The 4,915-nt window shown below is 39.4% G+C and overlaps 1 pseudogene; it reads left to right on the top strand.

Annotated features, from left to right (window-relative positions):
• The first annotated feature begins 4,339 nt into the window (after positions 1-4,339).
• On the top strand, positions 4,340-4,457 carry LOC148516899 (5S ribosomal RNA; annotated as a pseudogene).
• Positions 4,458-4,915: the final 458 nt, after the last annotated feature.

Here is a 4,915-nt window from a genome sequence, read left to right as displayed (position 1 = left end):
CGTGGACTGAAAGGAGCTGGACCAGCGTCTGCAGTGCTGGGGAAGAGGCAGAGAAGAAGCCAAAGACTTCAAGGAAATAAGGTAAGTGACAAAACAGGTGTGCACAGCAGGCAGAGACTGGATCTAATAAACGGTGTCAGGCAGCGGGGGATGGCAGGCGCCATCTTCTTTTGCTTCCTTTGTGCATATTAAATGGCCTTAACACTGATTGGCTGAGAGCCATGACAGACGGCTCTCTCAGCCAATCAGCGGTAAGCCCGCTCAATATACAACCTTGTGACCCATCACCCGTGATCGCAAGGTTTTGCCTCGGTTGGGGGATCCGGGGCAGGCAGGGAGAATCGAGACCTGGATCCCCGAAATTCTGGTGGGTTTGGTTCTTTGAAAACCGAACCCGCTCATCCCTAATCAATAGTGGCTATAAATTCATACAGCATTTAAAAGGTACTGTAAACTCCACGCGAGAGCAATAGTAAATGATGTTCAGAGACTTTGATTATATGCTACAGAATAAAATTCCATAATTCCTTATTATGTAGCAAAATGCATGTTATAAAATCAAATTATTGACCTTGCAGATAGCCCAAGAAGAATGGTGTCCAAATCTGCATCTAACAATAAACCAAACAGGACAATGCTTTATTCTTCTTTGGTGTTTTAGGTGTAGAACCATGAGAGATCTTGGCTTGTAAACTGTGGCTTGTAAACTGTGAATTTGTATAGAAAGACAGAAAGAAATATTTTTGCTTTTATATAGTAAATAGTAGAGATAGAAAATAAAATATATTAGATAAGCTAAATCCTTTTCTAATTCTGTACCTGACCTGTAGAGGGTGAATGCTATGCAAAAATTGTGGTTTTTAATTAATTAAAAATGAACAGTAATTAATTTCAATTTCAAGTTTTTTTAGTTGCCTCCGCCATGTTTTAATACACTCGTATGTAAAATTTCACAATCTTGGCTTGTAATCTGTGGATTTGTATAGAAAGATAGAAGGACAGAATGACAGAAGGACACATTTTCAATTGTATATAGTAGATATAGTCCAAATGAGTCCACACTCTCATCTTCAATAGTAAATTGCTGGGGTGACAAACCCATAAGGGATCACAAAAATCCTCTTCATACAAAAATATAAAAAGTGAGGGTAGCACTCACCAATCTTCTTAAAAGCATATCTTTATTACATCTCAGCAAAAATGTCACAACATTTGAAAGTCCGACGTTTCGGTCCTGTCAAGGTCAACTTTGACAAAGGTCCATGCACAGGACCGGAACGTCGGACTTTCAAATGTTGTGACATTTTTACTGAGATGTAATAAAGATATGCTTTTTGAGAAGACTGGTGAGTGCTACCCCCACTTTTTCTATATATATATATATATATATATATATATATATATATATATTTATATATAAAATTAACAACGACACTCACAGGACTCTGATAAAGAAGACTCACGACTCAGGTAGGTCAAAGTTTAATGTTTCAGTCTGGCGACTTTTATCAAGAACTAAAGACAGAAGATACAGTGCATACCTTTATACCCAGTGATATCCCATAGTAACCATGTGCAGCGCTCACCACGCCGTCGATGATGTCATCAGGGCGGGACAGGGCGCTTCCACAATGATGCAGCCGCACCAAGCGTGGTTGCCATGGTAAGTAACCAGGCCAACCCGATGATAATATACAAACATAACTACACAGCCGCAGCATGATGCACTCCCCGCCACTTACAGCGATCACTGGGGAGAAAGCATGCGGCAGATGCTGAAAGGCAGCAATGATGTTGAACTGCCCAATAGAACCCGGCAACATGGTAAAACAAAATGCGGCATACTTGTGATAATAAACAATGGGTGAATGAAGAGGAGACAAAGTGATACATGTGATTTACTATAACAAAAATTCCCTACAGTATAACATAATGAGGTAAATGCATTTAATGAAAAATGGTAATGTATAACACAGGTGCTGATGACCATGGGCTCTGAATGGTCAAAGGCAACATCATAAAGTCAAACGAATGAGACACTTAGCAATAAACATATAAGAATATGGAAAATAATCAATGAGATAAATTAATGAGATAAAATAACCTCTACATGACTAAACTGGTCATAGGGTACCATAATGCATGATAATGCATGGTTCTGACTATACCAAAAATGGTAGGTCATGTGAGAATAGAGTATGGGGTGGCCTTGGCCACTAAAGAATGGCGAATTAATCAAAAAATAAATCCATAACCTGGTCGTAATCTGAAATAGGAATGTTCAAAAAACTCCACATGGTACTGAAATGAACATGTAGATTGATCTGATAAGATCCATCAACTGTGTAGATAAATAAAGAAAGTGGACAAAATAAACCGGCAAATGCAAATGGACAGGCGTCAGAAAGGATAACTTCATGTTACAACACCAGGTATTCCTAGGTGATCTCCCATTCAAGTGCTAGCCTGGACTACACTGCTTAGCTTCAAAGATCAGATGGTATAAGGCATATCCAGTGTAGTATGGCTGTAGCAGAAGAATAGTAAATCCAAATATGATAGTCCTGCGCATGCCAACGACCGAGACCCCAATATATCTAAACACAGTAGATGGATCCGTAAAAAATAATGACACACGACATATCCATAAGAACAACCAGGCGTGGATAATGTAAAAGTGCATAATATCCAAAAACACTGATGGGAACAAAATGTGGGTAACCAATACCCTGTAAGTGTGAGTCTAAATACACTGTGTGACAACAACAAACGGTCACTAGAAGTCCTTAGAAAAAACAGGAAAAGGAAAGTTGTTCGTTGAGACCAAATGGTGATATGGTGTTCATTTTATGTATCCAAAAAGTTTCAAGTTGTAAAAATTTCTTGTCCCTGTCACCTCCACGTTTGTTGATAGGGACATGATCAATTAGTTTATACACCAAGGTGGATAATGAATGTCAAAAGTTCTTGAAGGGGCTTCCACAATGATGCAGCCGCACCAAGCATGGTTGCCATGGTAAGTAACCAGGCCAACCCGATGATAATATACAAACATAACTACACAGCCGCAGCATGATGCACTCCCCGCCACTTACAGCGATCACTGGGGAGAAAGCATGTGGCTGATGCTGAAAGGCAGCAATGATGTTGAACTGCCCAATAGAACCCGGCAACATGGTAAAACAAAATGCGGCATACTTGTGATAATAAACAATGGGTGAATGAAGAGGAGACAAAGTGATACATGTGATTTACTATAACAAAAATTCCCTACAGTATAACATTTGCATGATAACCAAATTTGCACAACGTGGGTATAGACGCAAGGATCTTATTGCGGCAAAAACCAGGGCAAGATCAGTACAGGGACGGACAAATGAAGCCAACAAAATAACAAGTAACAAAACTGATACGATGCTATTCGTTAATCAACATAATGTCGCCAGCAAATTCATCAACTCCACAGCCAAACGCCTCTGGCCGATAATTAACACGGACAATTCCATCAAGTCATTAAAAAATTCAAAGATTATGCTGGGCTACAAATGTTGCAAAAATCTGAAGGATTGGCTTGTACACAACGACATCAACTTTGGTCCCACTAATACTGAACAGGATTTTTTATCCAAGAACCAGGATGTTATCGATGCACCGGCTGCACGACATGCAGTTTTTTGGAAACTGGCCCAGACATTGTACACCCGCACTCGGGGAGATGTTTCCCAATCAGACATATATTAACATGTACATCCAAATATGTGGTGTATATGATCCGATGTCCCTGTGGACTGGCATACATTGGGAAAACCACCTGCACTGCTAGAAACAAAATGGCACAACATCGTACTGCAATCCGTCAAGCACTAGAGGGAAAGGAAATAGACCAACCTGTAGCTCGCCACTTCAAGAACTTTCGACATTCATTATCCACCTTGGTGTATAAACTAATTGATCATGTCCCTATCAACAAACGTGGAGGTGATAGGGACAAGAAAATGTTACAACTTGAAACTTTTTGGATACATAAAATGAACACCATATCACCATTTGGTCTCAACGAACAACTTTCCTTTTCCTGTTTTTTCTAAGGACTTCTAGTGACCGTTTGTTGTTGTCACACAGTGTATTTATACTCACACTTACAGGGTATTGGTTACCCACATTTTGTTCCCATCAGTGTTTTTGGATATTATGCACTTTTGCATTATCCATGTCTGGTTGTTCTTATGGATATGTCGTGTGTTATTATTTTTTATGGATCCATCTACTGTGTTTAGATATATTGGGGTCTCGGTCGTTGGCATGCGCAGGACTATCATATTTGGATTTACTATTCTTCTGCTACAGCCATACTACACTGGATATGCCTTATACCATCTGATCTTTGAAGCTAAGCAGTGTAGGCCAGGCTAGTACTTGAATGGGAGACCACCTAGGAATACCTGGTGCTGTAACATGGAGTTATGCTTTCTGACGCCTGTCCATTCGCATTTGCCGGTTTATTTTGTCCACTTTCTTTATTTATCTACACAGTTGATGGATCTTATCAGATCAATCTACATGTTCATTTCAGTACCATGTGGAGTTTTTTGAACATTCCTATTTCAGATTACGACCAGGTTATGGATTTATTTTTTGATTAATTCGCCATTCTTTAGTGGCCAAGGCCACCCCATACTCTATTCTCACATGACCTACCATTTTTGGTATAGTCAGAACCATGCATTATCATGCATTATGGTACCCTATGACCAGTTTAGTCATGTAGAGGTTATTTTATCTCATTAATTTATCTCATTGATTATTTTCCATATTCTTATATGTTTATCGCTAAGTGTCTCATTCGTTTGACTTTATGATGTTGCCTTTGACCTTTCAGAGCCCATGGTCATCAGCACCTGTGTTATACATTACC

This window comes from Taudactylus pleione, unplaced genomic scaffold (genome assembly GCF_031769625.1).
Source record: "Taudactylus pleione unplaced genomic scaffold, aTauple2 ptg000232l, whole genome shotgun sequence".
In the NCBI taxonomy this organism is placed as follows: domain Eukaryota; kingdom Metazoa; phylum Chordata; class Amphibia; order Anura; family Myobatrachidae; genus Taudactylus; species Taudactylus pleione.
Note: the sequence above shows the minus strand (reverse complement) of the source record. Positions and strands in the feature narration are given on the sequence as shown.